Source organism: Phycodurus eques, chromosome 11, assembly GCF_024500275.1.
Source record: "Phycodurus eques isolate BA_2022a chromosome 11, UOR_Pequ_1.1, whole genome shotgun sequence".
Lineage (NCBI taxonomy): Eukaryota > Metazoa > Chordata > Actinopteri > Syngnathiformes > Syngnathidae > Phycodurus > Phycodurus eques.
The window spans coordinates 3,181,703-3,198,875 of NC_084535.1; the positions used below are offsets into that span (position 1 = coordinate 3,181,703).

Below are 17,173 nucleotides of genomic sequence, written 5' to 3' on the forward strand. Positions count from 1 at the left end.
AAATGTTGCTTTGGCGTCATCTTGTTGGCAAGCAACTATGTAGAAGTGAGGGGAGAAGCTTCATTTAGTCAGGCCATAGTCTTTGTCTCACAGGTTTTCGCTGAGTCCGTCCCTACCCTCATGGTTGACTTTATCATCATTTATAATAGATGTATAAATCTGTATTATTAATAATAATAATAACAATGACTTGGTCAAGTTGTACATGGATTGTGCAAGTATACGTCATGTTTTGGCCTTTCAGCATAATTCTAATTTTAAAAAAAGTTATTTTTGTCATTGTAAAGTGAGACACGACAAATATTTCAACCTTCCACTTTGATGGTGGTTGAAAACTAAAGTAAAAATAGCTTTTCAAAACAAAAGCATGGCAGGTATGTGCGGTATGTTTTTTTGTTTTTTTTAAATTACCTACTGTTTTAAGTCGAATACTTCCAGTACTAACTCTTACGCCACACAGTTGGGTCATTCTTCAAGTTCTTTCATCACACGTTGTCTGGATGTTCAAAAAGTAAGAGTGCTTGTGCAACCCTCGCCAATCCAATTGCATTTTTTCCTGAGCTGTGTTTATATTGAAAATACTGTGCTACATTCTGCTGATAGAGGAAATATTTGCGCAGAAAAAGGAATGCTTGTCCTGAAACAAAGAAGAACCAACCCAGGTGGCCTCCGCCTTTCTCAATACCAACTCATAATAATTATCATCGCAATCATTCCGATCACAGCAGCTTTCTTCCTGCAGACATCGAGCTGATTGTGTTCGCTTTTAGTAGGACGACTGTGTGTGTCACGTTTGTTTTCTTAATAAGCCAACGTGGGAGTGTCGCTGTGAGCTTTTCTCACGTCTCGCAACACAGGAGTGTCTCACGGTCCGCTTGTGGTGACCCGGAACAAAAGACCACACCTTTGCGTCAGTGTTTTTCTTTTTACCTGTACGTTGCACAACATTAGGTAGATCTGCACAATCAAATGATTTCCCATGTTAAAAGTGAGCCATCACAAAAATGATTTTGACTAATTGAACAGTTTGGAAAAAGCTGCTCTGGAAATAGACAGAATTCTATTTAACGTTTGGCTTCAAATGAAGCACGGCGGTGCCTTGCGATACAAGTTAAATTCGTTCAGTGACCGTGCTCGAAACTCAAAACACTCGAATTTCAAATCATCTTTCCCCATTGAAATGAATGGCGATGCCGTGAATCTGTTCCAACCTCCTCCTGTACTTTTTATAAACATATGGAAATAACATGATTAAATAGAACATTAAAAAAAAAACATTTTGTGCATTATGAGTAATTCATTGTGATTGTGCGGCTCCTTCTGGTGTGCGCCTTGACAACCTGGGGGTGGCATAATACAGACACAGATCTACATGGAGACGGTCACAACTCCTCAGTATGCTGCAGTTATGTTTTTCGGGGAGCTTAGTGAATATACACCTGTAAGTATTGTCATATTGTCTGTCTACATGTGTTGTTCCACCCGTTGAGTTCGAATATCCATTGCTGCAAGGGTTTTGAGACGGATGCTGTTCCTTAGCCCGTCTATGGCTTTTATCAGTGTTTGTTAGCATTAAGCTAAGTGGCCCTTCAAAAGCCAAAGCTATTTGGTTCTTATATATGCAAAACGCGTAATTCTTCGTTTTATGTTTCGTTTGAAAGTCAACTTCAACTGGGCGTGGCAATAAGCAGCTTGAAATCGGTGACTATCTGCTAAACTGTTGCATGCTGTGAAGTGAGCTGACTTGAGTATTTTTAATACAGCAGGACCAATGATTGCAGAGTAACTCCGGTCTTCCACTGAGAGGAGGGGATGCAGTGGATCTGAACTCCTCGCTCGCCCTTGCTAACATGTCTCGATTCGATCTTGCATGAAAATGTGCATTTTAGCTTGGGCGTCGCTCCTATTACTTTCGCTCTTCATTTCCCACACACGGTCTCTCCTCGCAACTGGCACGTCCTGTAAACAATCCGAAAAGAAAGAATTCCCGAATGACTCGAGGTTGCATGAAAATGTGCATTTTAGCTTGGGCGTCGCTCCTATTACTTTCGCTTTTCATTTCCCACACACGGTCTCTCCTCGCAACTGGCACGTCCTGTAAACAATCCGAAAAGAAAGAATTCCCGAATGACTCGAGGTTACCTACGGTATATAAGACATGAAAAGCGCCAGGCGTCTGCCCACACACTCCGGCCTTGAACACTTACAGTATCTATGATTATGATAAGATGAACGAGTGGACAATATGACAATTGAGCTTTTCATGAAGTTGTCTCGTCGTTTTCTATAAGCGATATGGTGTTTTTTGTGATTCATCTGTTCCGAAAAGACTGACTAAAACCAAAGTACGAAATCCAGAACAATATTTCTCACAGGAAATCACGTGAATCCAATTAATCCGTTCCAGACAACCACAAATATTAACAAAAAAAATTAGGACTAGGATTGTACTTGGATTTGATATTTAGATCTAGAATAGAAAATAACAATCGCTTTACATCCCAAAACAATGTGAAATAAATATAAAAACCAAGCGGACGTACGAACCAGGAGAAAATTTGTACCCCCAAAAAAATAAACCACGGTTGCTAACCAAATCATGAAAAGTAGGGCATAGGAAACCCGAGGTTCCACTGTGTATGTAAATAACAGTGTGCCACAGAATCCTCTTTTATTTGTCAAGTATGTCAAAAACACACAAGGAATTTGTCCCTGGTAATGGGGGGGAGCAAAGCAACAATGAACATCATGCTGTTTCACCACTTCTCACACTTAACTGAAACATGAGCCGTATGACAGCTGAAGAATGCATGCTGGCCAAAGGTCAAAGGTTACTAAAAGTAACTTGGCTTACAAAATTTTTTTTAAAAAAAATGGCCGTTTGGTCGCCCGCTTTAAAGTGTGATGCAGACCATAGAAAATGAAATTGATCGTTTCACATTGTTAGACGGTTACCTCTCTGACAGTTTACAGTAATGTACAAGTGTTCTGCGTGGAGGATATTTCAAAATAAAATCAGTTTCAAAATGAAAAAAACAAAACTTGTGTAATTCCTGTCTTTCATGAGGGAGGATGTCATCACATCTGCACTTCCGCCACCCTTCTCCTCACCTTGCAGGAGGTCACCACACTGCAGTTACTTCACCTCGCAGTCTATTCTGGGAACTCCAACCAGGTAATTTTTTTACGTCCTGCCTCGGAATGGAGAAGTGTGACTGCGCTTTTGTAAAGAAGTGGAAAGCATGGTGAGTTTTGTGTCCTTTCTGGCACCACTTCTTGTTTGACTTCCTCTGTGACTATGAAAATGGGCCCAATGTAGTGGCCTGCCATGCGCAGCTACTTTTAATATTATCTGCATATCGAGAGGAAGCCAGATAAGCACACACCCGCGCACACATACATACACACACCCCCAGATACTAGTTTTACTGTCTTAAGATGGTGTCTAAGTCGTAGTTTTTACATGCATCTAACTATTTTCTCATACCATTTTACACACTTTACAGCCGAAAACAAGCTTTATTACTTTGTCCCACTTTTGTTTCCTATTTTACATACCATACCGTCTTGCGTAAGATATTTTACATAGCTTCTGTGTTATGGAGTTGTTTGATGCCTTGAAACCTTCAGACCACTCAAAAGATGCATCAAAACACTTTTAGGTGTACTTCTGGTGTACCTTAGGGTCTACTACTTTGCGCCAGTTTTTTTTGCTTGCATTTTGCATTCTGTGTGGCATCATATGCCAGCGGTTTTTAGTGAATTCCCTTAAAGGAGTATCTGTAACATTTGCACAACCGACATTGTCCCAGATGATCGCACTACTTGTCACTTTAAACCGCATACACTCCTTGAAGTCTCAGCGCCCTTTGCACAATGGTCATTGCACCGGACTATTGCAATATTAGTCGTTCGAACTGCTCTAAGTGCTAGAGGACTCTGCATCTTTTTGCACAATTGTTTTTTGTCAATGTCTTTATGTCCCCAAAGTGTTCTGTAAATTGACTGTTTGTTGTACTAGAGCGGCTCCAACTACCGGAGACAAATTCCTTGTGTGTTTTGGACATACTTGGCAAATAAAGATGATTCTGATTCTGATTCTGATTCTGAAATCCTGAAAACAACAACAAAAATGCATCTAAGAAAACAGCTTTAGACTGAGTGATGATGGTGTACGTCAGGGTTCGCTACATTGCCCCCCTTTTTTTGTCTTTCTCCTTTACATTTGCACACTTATATTGCATATATTTGATAGTTGTTAATATGTAATGTAGGATCAATGGTCAAGTGTCACAGTTCTAGCTGTCATAAGCTCAGTACAACCTTGAAGACCAATCACACAATTCACTGATTCTTCCTCAGGATCTAATACTCTGCCCCATTCAAAAAGTAAACATTTGTTCTAAAGGTGAATACTGACTTTTGTCACCTCTTGGACTATTCTACTTCAACTTTATGAAGACAGGGTGGTATGGGAAAACACCATAACAGAAATAAATGACTAAACTCTCTCTCTCTCTATATATATATATATATACACACACGCACTGACACACATCTGAATAACCATTGATGAGGGTGATGAATTCGTAAGACGTTGGGACATGAGTGTGTATGAATAAACTTGTTAAAACAGGCCAATGACTGAAATGTGAAAATATTTTGCTTTTTTTTTTTTTAATTTAGGAAATAAAATCGTTTTACACCTTTTGCTCAATTATATTTTTATACACAAACATATTAAGAAAACGGAATGTTGCGCAGCTTCGTCAAAAAAAAAAAATATATATATATTTTGAGAAATAATATAAATACATTTCAATAGAAGTAAAAGTGCCAGCACGGTGGGCGACTGCTTAGCACATCTGCCTCACAGTTCTGGGGACCGGGGTTCAAATCCCGGCCCCACCTGTGTGGAGTTTGTTTGCATGTTCTCCCCGTGCCTGCGTGGCTTTTCTCCGGGCACTCCGGTTTCCTCTCTCATCCCAAAAACATGCATGAATTGAAGACTCTAAATTGCCCGCAGGTGTGAATGTGAGTGCGAATGGTTGTTTGTTTCTATGTGCCCTGCGATTGGCTGGCGACCGGTTCAGGGTGTACCCCGCCTCCCGCCCGTCGATAGCTGGGATAGGCTCCAGCACGCCCGCGATTAAAAGAAAACGGATGGATGGATGGATGGATGGCGAGAAGTAAAAGTGCTCCCCAAATCCATTCAAGTCACGTGACTGCACGGTGTCCAATGAATGACGTGTCTCCATTCATGGTGGGTGGAGGTTGTGGGCGTGTGACCAGAGGTGGATACTCGAACTCGGCGAATCGTGCAGCAGCTTCACTTGAATGGCGTTGGCAGGGACGTTTGCTGCAGGGAGAAAAAGATCGACGTGGTTTGGGCATTATTATTATTTTTAGTATTAGTAGTATTATTTTTTGTTAAAAATATAAATGCATGGCGCGTCTTTTTTTATTTTTTTTAAAAAGAAATGCAAAAGTTGTAAGCAAATAGGTGTTGCGTTTAAAACAGAAAGAAAAGTAAAGAAAGTTTGGGGCCCAAACTTTGCTGCTGCTGATGTTGTGTAAGTTCACTTTCTACATTAATTCAAAGCAAGTGTGTGCGCGCGGGCGCGTGTGTGATATGATAAGAAAGTGTGTGTGTGTGTGTGTGTGTAAAACAGCTTCGCTCGGCCTTCCTCTTCCCTTTTTTCCTCTCCGTTCAAAACTTTCAATTCATCGAAGCTAACATTTCCGAGTAGGGCGGATGTACAATGAAGACAGCACAGCTGATCCGCTCACTTCATTCTCAGGTGGTGACGTCACTGCGCGTGGCGCGTGGAATCTTGTGACATTCCGGGAATGTTTTCTTCGTATGTGTGTGTGTGTGTGTGTGTGTGTGTGTGTTGTTGTTGTGGCCCACTTTTATACACACAATGGGGAGGTTTAGTGAATTCGTCAAGTACACGGATACGCGTAGTTAAAGCAAAACGGGAGTGTTAAACTCAGAAGTTCGAAAAAGCTTCACGGCCAGGAAGTCGCTGAGAGAGATGCTGCGTTCAGGCGTTGTGGGGAAACTACTCCATCCGGGTGAATAACGACTCGTTTCTTTGAAATGTGCTAGCAGTGAATATTCTCATTTTTAAATGTGTTGGGAAAAGGCGCGTCGTGTATTTGTAATGTGCTAAATAGCAGAATTAGAGAGGAACACGGACAAAAAGAAGCAACAAGTCAATTTAGGTTTAGCGGGGAGGGGGGGGGGGGGGACTTTTGCGACACGAGCGAGATGCCCCTGCTGATTTCAGATCGCTAAAATCAAAAATAAGATGAACGATTCTCAACTGGCGCCTGGGTGGCTCCAGCAGCTAGTCAAAATAAGAGAACGTAGACGACATTGATATAAGACAATGGTGGGTAAACTTTTCTCAAGGGTTACGGAGGGAAAAAAGCTAGTGTTAAAAGTCATATAGTTAATTATAATAGAAAATATTGATTTATTCTCATTTTAATTGTATTAAACTAACTTTATCATTGTTTTAAAAATTTAAACGTATACAAAGGTATTTGCCCATTAGTTCTATATTTACAATAAATCAATTAACCAGTTGAATAAATAAGTTTTAAGTAACCTTTTGGGGAAACAATAAATAAATCAATGGAAGAAAATTTGCCCACTCGGGTCTAAGAGCTTTTTTCAACTTTTTTTTTTTTTTTTTTTTTTTTTTTTTTTAAATTAGCTCAGTTGAACTTTTATCCCATTTTGGGACAATGTGGCATTGGAGAACCTTTGATCAAGATTCACTTCAAGGACATCAGGCTCGTTTTGTGTGTGTCAAAACACCAAAGGCATGCGATGATATCAGCTTCCCAAGGCCTAGCAGGAAGCTCCTGCGCTTGAGCGTCTAATATTGGGACAGGGATTTCGGGGGGGGGGGGGGGTAAATGTGTTCGATGACAACTTGAACAAACAATCCACTAAATGTTGATACAGTTTCTATTTGGTCAATTAAATTAAGTAAATTACAGACACGTTGGAGTCTCGAGGGTTTTCTCCGGGTACTCCCGCTTCCTCCCACAAACGTGAATATTGGGTTCATTGAAGACTAAATTGTCCATAGGTGTGAATGTGAATGGTTGCTGTAGCTCCTCTCACAAGCACAATGAATACATGTTTAAGTCCCATTGACTTAGCATTGTGTGACGCTAAGCCCAAACAGGCGAATCACCGTGCTGCCCAAAACATGTTAACAGTGTTAGCAATTAAGATCATAGTCATGAATATTTCTATTTATTCATCTCGTCTTGATGTGGCGTTCACATTTCCGACCGTACTTGAACTCGTGCTCCTTCAGCAGGCTGCAAAAGGTTAGCATGGTAGTGGGACTTTCAAAATGACACAACGCGTGTCACGTGGGCTTTCCCTGTCCCACTTTACTCCATTCATGTGGCTAACACACACACACCAGCCGGATGTGAGGCGTGTGTAGCCGGATGTGAGGCGTGTGTGTGTGTGTGTGTGTGTGAGTCATAGATACGTGGACAATAGCTGGGTGTGTTTGCATGTTTTATTTAGACGGGCTTTATTTAAACATGATTGTTGTTTGGGATCACATTGTATTGTGTGTGTGTGTGTGTCATTGTGTGACAGCAGTTTCCTGGTTGTGCGATCTGAGCGAGCTCGAACTCGCTCTTGATGTCTGCTACATTGAAGTGTAGTGTTGTTCCTATGTGTGTGTACCTAATGATTTGACCCTAGTTACTTGCCAGTCGCCCTTGTGCTCCTGGTCACCGTCACCTGTTGCTAGCCAGAATCCGCAAATGTGCCCCCACGATACACCTATCAAGCTGACTACATTGTATTTTACAGGCCCACACTGCTGCCCCCGGAGTGGAGAGACGGGTAACCGATACTTAGAACCTTGAGAAGCTCTACCGATTGTTTTGCTTCTTTCACAGTTTTAAGCATTAGCATTTAGCAGCAACAGGAAGTATGCCAAAGTGTAGTCTTATGTATGTGTTTTTTTAGAAGCATTTTGCAGTCCTACTTAGGACTTTTCACAATCTTTCACTGTGGTTGGGTTTCAATTGTTAGCATGTAGCATTTAGCATGGACTATGCTTATTTTGCTTGTTCATATGATTGTGTGCAAGGTGGTCAGTACTTCTAAAAGCTCCACTTATGCATGGATTGAGACTCTTCGCTTATGTTAGCAGTAGCATTTGGCATTGAAGCTAATTTTTCGGATCTGTCAGCTACTACAGCGACTTTAAGGCACCTCACCCATAAAGCTTTAAAAAGGGGTGTGGACTCGAGTCACACGACTTGGACTCGAGTCAGACTCTAATCATGAATTTGATGACTTTAGAGTCGACAACACGACTTGGACTTGAACAGCAATGACACGTGACTTCACTCGGACTTAAGACCATTGACTTGAAAAGAAGGAAGGAATATTGCAACAACAACAAAAAAAATCCACATTCGCATTGTGGGAATTGCGTGGCTTGACGTCACCGATGCTCATTTTTCATTAGCAGTAGCAGCTAGCTTTGTGAGCGATCACGCAAATGGTGACACGGCGGGCCGGCCATGCGCTATCTGGGCTTCCTGTTCATTACAGTCTGGTTTAGTCAGTCGAGTGTTCTCAAGAATAAGTCTTGTATTTCTTATTTTAATTCACTTTATTTCCCAGTCTGAACACAGTTAGCATCTGTTCAACATGAAGCTACATTCTTCTTTGTTTCTTTCTCTTCTTCTATGCTTTTTGATGTAATATTTTTATGCAGTGGCCCCTAGTGTTCTGTCTGAGATATCACAGTTGGATAAAATTGTGCCTTCTTAACAAGTTAACAAACTTGTTCCTCTTTTTTTTTTTAAAGCCTTATTTTTTTTATACATACAAGAAATGCCAGGTTTAAACTGAAATCTATTTATATTTGTTTGAAATTCCCTCACTAGAAATGTTTGTAGACAAGAAAATGCAGTTTCCTGCTATATGTAAAATGTTAGCATTAGCATGCAGCATTTTAAAATGGACATTTTGCTCATTCAAGTGAAAGGGAGCTTGGCAGTTCGCTACTGCGGCCACTTTAAGGTGCCTCATTGAGTGAGATTAGCATTAGTATTTGCGGGAATGAGCATGTTTCAATAGTTTGAACAAGAAAAATAAACAGAGGACGTTTTGAAAGCTCTCCCAAGGTTGTGTTCAGACTGTTAGCATTGGCATTTAGCATTGATGATGCTAATTTTGCCCATTCAAATGAATCGAAGCTACTGCGACAACATTAAGAAGTCTCACTCGCAAAACTCACTTTTGGCTCGTCGCAATAATAGCGCCTTCACGTACTATTGTGTGAAACTGCACTGGCGAGGACATAATACGCTAAAGGCCGGCCGTGTGTCAATATTTGCATTTAGCACGCGCACATATGTTTCATCGGTAGTCTGTTTGCTCTAACAAATAATATTTGCATATATATACATCTCATATTTTTTTCCAGCAGTTTTTTTTTTAAATACTCCCAGCCCGCTTCATGAGGCACACTTACATCCAAAAGTCAGCCTTTAACAGAATAGTCATCAAATAAATGCAACAATATTTATGTAGGGGTTGAAAATATAATATTACGGTGTAATTTTCTCAGTTTAGTCTTTGCAGTGCGTATACAAAGGATTGTGAACCGCAATGTGTGTGTGGGGGTTTAAAAAAAAAAAAAAAAAAAAAATCACAATTCATTTTTAATAACTGTCCTATAGCACCACTCAGCGTCAGAAAGGCGAAATTACATCCCGTCCAAACCTAACACTGCAGCGCAACTCTGCCTCCATCTGCTGTACAAGTGGAGAACTACATCTTATTAAAAAAAATAGAATCTTCATCTTTCCATTTTCGGCTATTTCTGTTGCATTATAGATGAAATCATTTTATATGTATGTAAATCGAAGCAGATCATTTTAAGTCTTATGGCATCACTTATTTTTTGACCCTCTCATATATATATATATATATATATATAAAATCGGAAAAAAATCATGACAAACATTTTACCATGATAGACTGCATTTGTATGAGTGATTTCTGTTCTAGTTTTTTTATTTGTTGACGACGGGGCAACCAGCGAAGACGAAGCGAAGTTGTAATCGTGTGGGCGGTATCGATTTGACCGCACGTGGCCTGTACTTTTTGAAGTCTCGCTCCCCTTTGGGAATAGGCGCTATTGATTGGTCGACGCCGTCGGCTGCGTGTATTGATTGGTTGAAATGTGTCAAGCGAAGACAACGTGAGTGGTGAGAATTCTTCAAGGTTTCGTTCTCACACACACACACACACACACACACACACACGCGCGCGTGTTCGTGTGTTTGTTTGTTGACTCTTAACAGAAGAAGTCAGTGGTGCGTTCACTGTCACTGAGTAAATTTGTCAACTTCTGCTTGTTTTTCAACGTTTTATTACACAACACTTTAATAGGATTACGGATCAAACACCCCCACTTTGCTCTGAATATTTATTTTTGTATTCCCCCCCATCAATTAGCATTTCAAATTATTTTAATTTAGCACAACTCACAATAATGACACAATTGAATAGAATCTAAAGAATTGAACAGTTTGTTCACCGTGATGAACTCATCGTGTGGCTCCTTCTGGTGTGTGTCACTTGGCCACTGGGGGCAGTGTAATACAGTCATGCAGAGACACAAACAAAGAAGAGTTTTGTGACTACTCATGACTCAGTAAGCCGCAGTAATATTAGTCGTTCTTCGCAGAGGATAAAGAATATATGCCATGTTCAAATATCCGATACTTCACACGTTAACGCCACCACATTTCAGATGTCCGTTAGCCCATCTATGCCGTTTCCCATTGTGCATTAAACTTTAACAAGAAGAGGAATTCAACATTTTAAAGCCTCCTTAAAAAATATATATATTTTTTTTTATGTATTCACCATTTGCCAAACTGCAGTTAGCAACAATGTACAAGCTTTTTAAAAAAAAAAAAAAAAAAAACATTTGAGTGGAATGTTATGCTCCAATTGGAGAGTTTCCGCTTTCCCAGCAGTTTTGAATGCAACATTTTTTTTGGAACGCTTCCTCCTGATAAAATAAATTCAATAACATTAATATTGACTACTTTCTAATGCTATTCGTATGAAATAAATACACGTGACGACTCATTGTGTTGACCAAGACTTTTCTCACTTTTGGGAAATCGCGCTTGGTGGTCGGAATCAGTAGACGCAGGCGGGTACTTTCGTACTCACACGTCATGCCATTAGACCGCACACACATGTGCACACACACGCAAACACACACGCAGATAAGACAAAAGTCCAGTGTGTGTGTGTGTGTGTGTGTGTGTGTGTGTGTGTGTGGTCTAATTAGAAGCACAAAGAGCCTCGTCTCCGAGTAACCTTGGAGACTAAAAGTGTTTAGACTCCCGAGGAGGTGAGTCAGACTCTTCTCAGCCAGCCTGACTCATGACGCTGGACACAAAACGGCAGGAAGCAGACACACCAGTGGAACTAAATCCAATGGGAATCTGCTGTCAATGGCCTTACCTGGATAATTGAGGGCCCCGAAAATGCAAGCTTTAATTCAACACACAGGGGGCGTGATGTGAGGTGGGATTTCATGAACAATAGAAATAAAAAAAAAAAACGACTGGAAATAAAAATAAAAATAAAAAAAGTAGTCCACGAAGCGCTCTGCCGCGTGACTCCATTTGCACAATGTACACGTTTTATGATTACAGGATGGATCGTCACACCAGTTGTTTGTCATAACAGCCGCCTTCCACAATAGAAATTAACAATGCCTGGAAAGAATCCTGAGACTGAAAAATATGGCATGGTGGGTCACAGATGGATACATCCAAGTGCGCAGTGGTTATAAAAAGTCAGTGGTTATAAAAAGTCTATAAAAAGTTGTGTTCAAATGCCAGGTTTTTGGAATACCCCAAAAAAATAATCCAGGGGAAATCATTCAAAACTCCTTCCACCATTAACGTGACCTATGACCTGTACAACTAAATATTTATTATTATTTTTTTCGTTAAAGGTTTTCAACAGGGGAAGTAAAAAATAAAAACAACCAGCATAATGTGGTTGCACAAGTGTGCACACCCTTTTGGAAGTGGGCATGTGGCTTTGTTCAGAATGAACAAATCACATTCAAACTCATTTTCAATGGGAGTCAGGACACGGGCCACCGTTTAAAGTGCCTCGGATGAAGCACAAATGGAGCATAGCTGTTCTAGTAGGCTTTTAAAAAAAAAAATATTTTTTATTTTTTTTTTTTACAGCTGGCTTCGTCATGCATGCAATATACAGTACTGTACGTGTCATGATTAATGCAATTACTCCTCTTGGCAGTCACTTATTTTTATTTACAAATGAAAATAAAATAATAAATAAATGAAACTTTTTCACATTTCCGAAAATGATTTTAAAAAAACCTGAAATATCTCAAATTTTATTTCCAATTGTTAATTCAAATCATGCAACACATTTTTTTTTTTTTTTTTACAGTAAAACATAATTTAAAATAAAAAGTGTAATATGCTGTAATATTTAACTTAAAACATTTTAAAAATAAAAATCAGGAGTGTTTCGGCTTTTATATTTAAAAAAATTAATAAAACTAATATTTTATTTCATTAAATCATTTTAAAATAAAAAGTGGGATAGCTTATAAAATGGAATTTTATTTTAAAAAATGGGCATTAAAAACGTGACAAATTTTAATTATACTTTTTTTTATATAAAAAGTGATATCTTGTAATGGTCAACTTAAAACATTTTAAATAGGTTGTTTCACCATTATTTTCTTTGTTTAACTGTTTTACATTTTAAAAAATTATAATAAAAAAAGTGTATCATGTAACATTCAATTGAAAACATTTGTAAAGAAAAAAAAAATTGTGTATGTGGCAACATTTTAACCTCTTTTGATTTCAGCTGCGTTTAATTTTACTATAAGAATGAGCGGCAGGCCAATAAAATAAAAATAAAAACCCGCAGCTGGCCGCAAACGGCCCCTGGGCCAGTGATCGGCCACCCTAGGACTTGGACCCAGAAACAGATTATTTCCATTTCTAACGTGTTCAGAAATGCAAACAAGCGGCCTCCCAGCATGCTTTGCGCTCGGCTTTCCACTGTACGGCTGTGAACCGAAACCTGCGTTTCATCCTAAGAGATCCCAAAAATCTCCTGGGATCCCTGGGAAAAGGGAAGCTACTTGTTTTCCTCTCTTGCGCATAGGGTCACACGCTCGTCTTCCTTCCCTCCCCCCCCTCTTCTCATGACATGTATCCACTCAGAAGTCATAAGTGGAGAGCGTTTCGGCGGGGGGTGCGTGCGTCTGAGGAAGCTGAAAATGACTCAGTTGGAACCGCACTGCTCATTCGCTTCATTATTTCCTCCTCTCATCTTCAGGTTCTCTCCATTCTTTCCCTTCTCCCCCTCCGTTCTTGCCATGATCTCATCCCCCTCTCTGTCCCCCAAGCCTCTGTGAGACGTGTGTACATCGTTTGTGCGTGCGTGGGAAGAGGACTCTCCTCCCTCGGCTGTGATTAAAACATTCCTTCTCTCTTTTTCTCTTTCCGACTCGCTCAGTTTGAAGTGAGGAGCCACTGTTGAAGACGACGAAGAGGCACAAACGGTGAGTGAAAATCATCCCCAAAATCTGCTTTTTTTTTTTTTTTTCATCCCAAAATTTGTTGCGGGATGATGTCTGGAGGTGCGGTGCGCCGGTGGTCCGTCTCAGCTCGGTTTGGCAGCGCTGTTGCACGTTGGTTTTTGGGGTAGGGTGATTACGAAAGAGAGACCCTGAAAAAGTGATGCTGGGTTTATTTATTTATTTTTGGGGGGGAGAGGTCATGTGATTGGTGATGTCATCACAGCTACTGGTTGATGCAAATTGACGGAGGGGTGTCGCCGTTTGTCGGAAGTCAGCGAGCTTAATGCTAACGTATAATGGTAAAAGCTATAGAAAGGCTAATGCAAATTAGCATCAATGTTACAGTAATTATAAACCTTCAAACAACTGCTACTTTACACACACGGAGCAGCGACACATACAAACAGAGCATATGACGACGCTCACAGGCATATTCTCTTTTTTTGTGTGTCTCTATTCTTCTTGCGCTTAATTATATACTGCATCTCTTCCAGTAGAGCTCAGTGCTGCCCGTTGTGGCACGGCATGGTACTACGTGGAAGGCGACTTGCCCGTATACTGTCAAAAACCTGTTAAAAGTGATTTCTTACAAACCTGTGATGTAGCAGGGCAGCACAGTCGATGAGTAACAGGTTGACTGGGTGGCGGTTCTGTCTTTTTTTTATTTTATTTTTTTATTTATTTCCCCCCCCCCCCCGCCTGACGTAAACGGCAATTAAGGCTTCTGTTACCATGACGACCAGGGGTGGTTCTAGGGCATCGCAATGACGCGGCGACGACTACTCGGTGTTGCCAACTTTGCAAGTTTTCCAAGCCCTCTAGTAACTATTTCCACCCCCCCCCCCCCCCAAAAAAAAACAACTATTACAAGCGAGCTTCAGTGAATATTTGCATTTTCACTCACGCAGGCAGCACTTCACCACCAAGACGCTGAATTGCTACTTAATTTAGCGGACACATTTGCAAACACAAATACCTTCCCGCTCCCACGGCGATAACGTCACTGAACATTTCATTACGTGCCGCTTAGCCGAAGTTAACGCGAATCTGTGCAAACACTGCAGCTCTGCTTACCTTTTTGGTTTTGGTGTGAAATTTCCAGTTATTTAATGAAATAAATTATGATTACTAAATACAAGAATGCCTTTTAAATGAACACATTTACAGCTACATTAATGCATCAAATATGACGATAATGTCCATGCTCATTGGGCCAGCTTTATTTACGTTAGCTTAGCATTTTAGCCTTGTCCATACGCGTTTACGGCATTGGCTTCAAAGCCAGTTATGTTTCATAGGAGGGAGCCCCGCTCAAAACATCCAGTCCACATTTGAACCACTGAGAACTAGAGTGGGCCAAGTTCATTTTTTTTCAGTTTTGTCAGTTTTGTCGCGCGCCACACTGCGCCGTAGTTCTGGTTTCCCTGAGCGGGCCGTTATGACAGTGAAAGCATATACATGTATAGCTGCCTCTATTATTACATATACACCAAAAAAATTATGGATAATTAGTTTCGAAGTATGAAGTCAAGGAAAACAATTTGCTCAACTATTGCTCAATTTATTTGAAAAAGTGTTTTGGTAACAAAAATGCTTATCTCGTAACGTTATTAGAAGTGAAACCAATCTTGGATCCGATTTTAGTGAGGAAAAAATAAGATTCACATCATTAGATTTCTCGGGCCACATAAAATGAGGTGGTGGGCCACATCTGGCCCCCGGGTTTTGAGTTTGACACCTGTGCTTTCGTGTAATAGTGGTCTAAGTCCAAACATCCGTCAAATCTATCGACATTTCACGAAAGATGACAAATAACACGCGCTTCTACTAACGTGCAGATGTGCTGCCACGCAAGCTAAAGCACTCCTTGCTTCAAAAAAAAAAAAAAAGTACAAAACTCATTTTAGTGTCGTTGGCATTTTAGTCTCTAAATAGTTTTCAATTTATATCCTATGAATACAATTTTAGGTTATTTATGTGTAATGTACTCTTTTATATAAATGTATCAAATTAATCATTTTATGATAACACCCAATATAAAACCTATGAATTGTGGAAACGGGAGTTGGCCCAGCGTTGCACCGACGTTAATTCGGGAAACGTGCCGAGTGTAACGAATGACTTCCCCCTGGCGGTCAAAATTGGAATTCAACCTTGATGGAGACGACAATTTGCTCAAAATATATTCTCTATTCCTCACCCAAAATGGAGTTAGCCCGCTGTCGTTCTCAGTGGCTCAGTTTTCCCAAACTCTTACTTTGAATTCACCGAAGCACTCGCCCTTTACAGATACATGTTGTTGTTGTTGTTGTTGTTGTTTTTTGCTTCGTACGCGTCCGGATGAGGTGGTGCTGCTGATTTTGCATCACCGAGAGAGAGAAGGAAAGAGGGAGGGAGGGAGAGAGAGAAAGAAGAGAAGAGCGTGGGTGGAGGCGAGTGGGAGGTCCGGGACACGGATGACTCAGTGGGCCTGTGTTGCCGGGTAGTTTAGCAGGAAACGCACCCGCAGCCCCGCACTCGAACGCCTCGCCGCGCACCACCCCATCACCTTTCACCTCTGTGAAAACTTGACCTCCACCAACACTGCTCAAGAATTGGTGGGGGTAATGCAAAAATACCCCCCCCCCAAAAAAAGCGCCACAATGTGTTTGTCCATATTCACATAATAATAATAACTGCACTGCATCATACTGATGGCAGGTGTTGATTATTATGGTTTTGTTATTATAAAATTGTTCGAATTACTTTTTGCGATTTATTTTGAATAAGTAATAATAATAGTGTATCGTAATAATGATTTAAAAAAATTTAAACATTTTATTTAAATATGTGCTTTTATTTTGTAAGATAATTTAAATGTTTGTAATGTGCATAATGTATTCAAATTATTTTGCAGTTTTAGTAACAGTGATATGAAAATATTTTGATTGATCTTATTAACTATTAACATGATTTGAAACCTGAATTGTTTTTAAAAGTATTTACCTGTTGCTATTAATTGGATGTTTGCAATATGTAATATTTAATGCGTTATTTTACTAATCAATTCAATATATCAACCACGGATTGTTTCTTCCAGTTATTTCTTTATTTCTATGAATAGTCAGTTAAACCTAGTTGTAATTATTTAATATTTAAATTCTAATTAAAATATGCATGATATAGAGTAAATAATTTTACAAATGAATATTATTTCATTAGGACCCCCCCCCATTATTATCATTTGAAACAGTTCTGACGCAGCATCGACAAAAGTGGCCATCATGAGCTTCGATTCTTTAGCTTTAGCATTAAAAGAGCTTTTTTGGAAAGATGAGATTTCTTGTAACGCGTCCTCATAATGTTGTTGGTGGGACATGTTGCCATGGCAACCAGATAACGTCACACAATAAGCGCTGTGCTGCAAACATTTTGAATATGAATGTTCATCATCAACTCAAAAAAATATGAATTCTCTCGTTTCCTATAACTCCGCTTCATTTTCTTGACGACATGCCAACAAG

The 17,173-nt window shown here is 40.0% G+C and overlaps 1 long non-coding RNA gene across 11 annotated transcripts in view; it reads left to right on the forward strand.

Moving 5' to 3' along the window:
* Positions 1-3,140: 3,140 nt before the first annotated feature.
* The window catches only part of LOC133409531 (uncharacterized), a 56,434-nt gene continuing 42,401 nt past the window's right edge, over positions 3,141-17,173 (forward strand). For 2 of the 11 annotated variants that reach the window (XR_009769421.1, XR_009769425.1), the window contains exons 1-2: positions 5,306-5,573; positions 13,607-13,652. This is a non-coding gene — a long non-coding RNA (uncharacterized LOC133409531). Of the gene's footprint in view, positions 3,246-5,305; positions 5,574-5,647; positions 5,802-5,853; positions 6,079-13,606; positions 13,653-17,173 lie in introns of those variants that run through there. The other 9 variants (XR_009769418.1, XR_009769417.1, XR_009769422.1 and 6 more) reach the window with 8 other exon arrangements.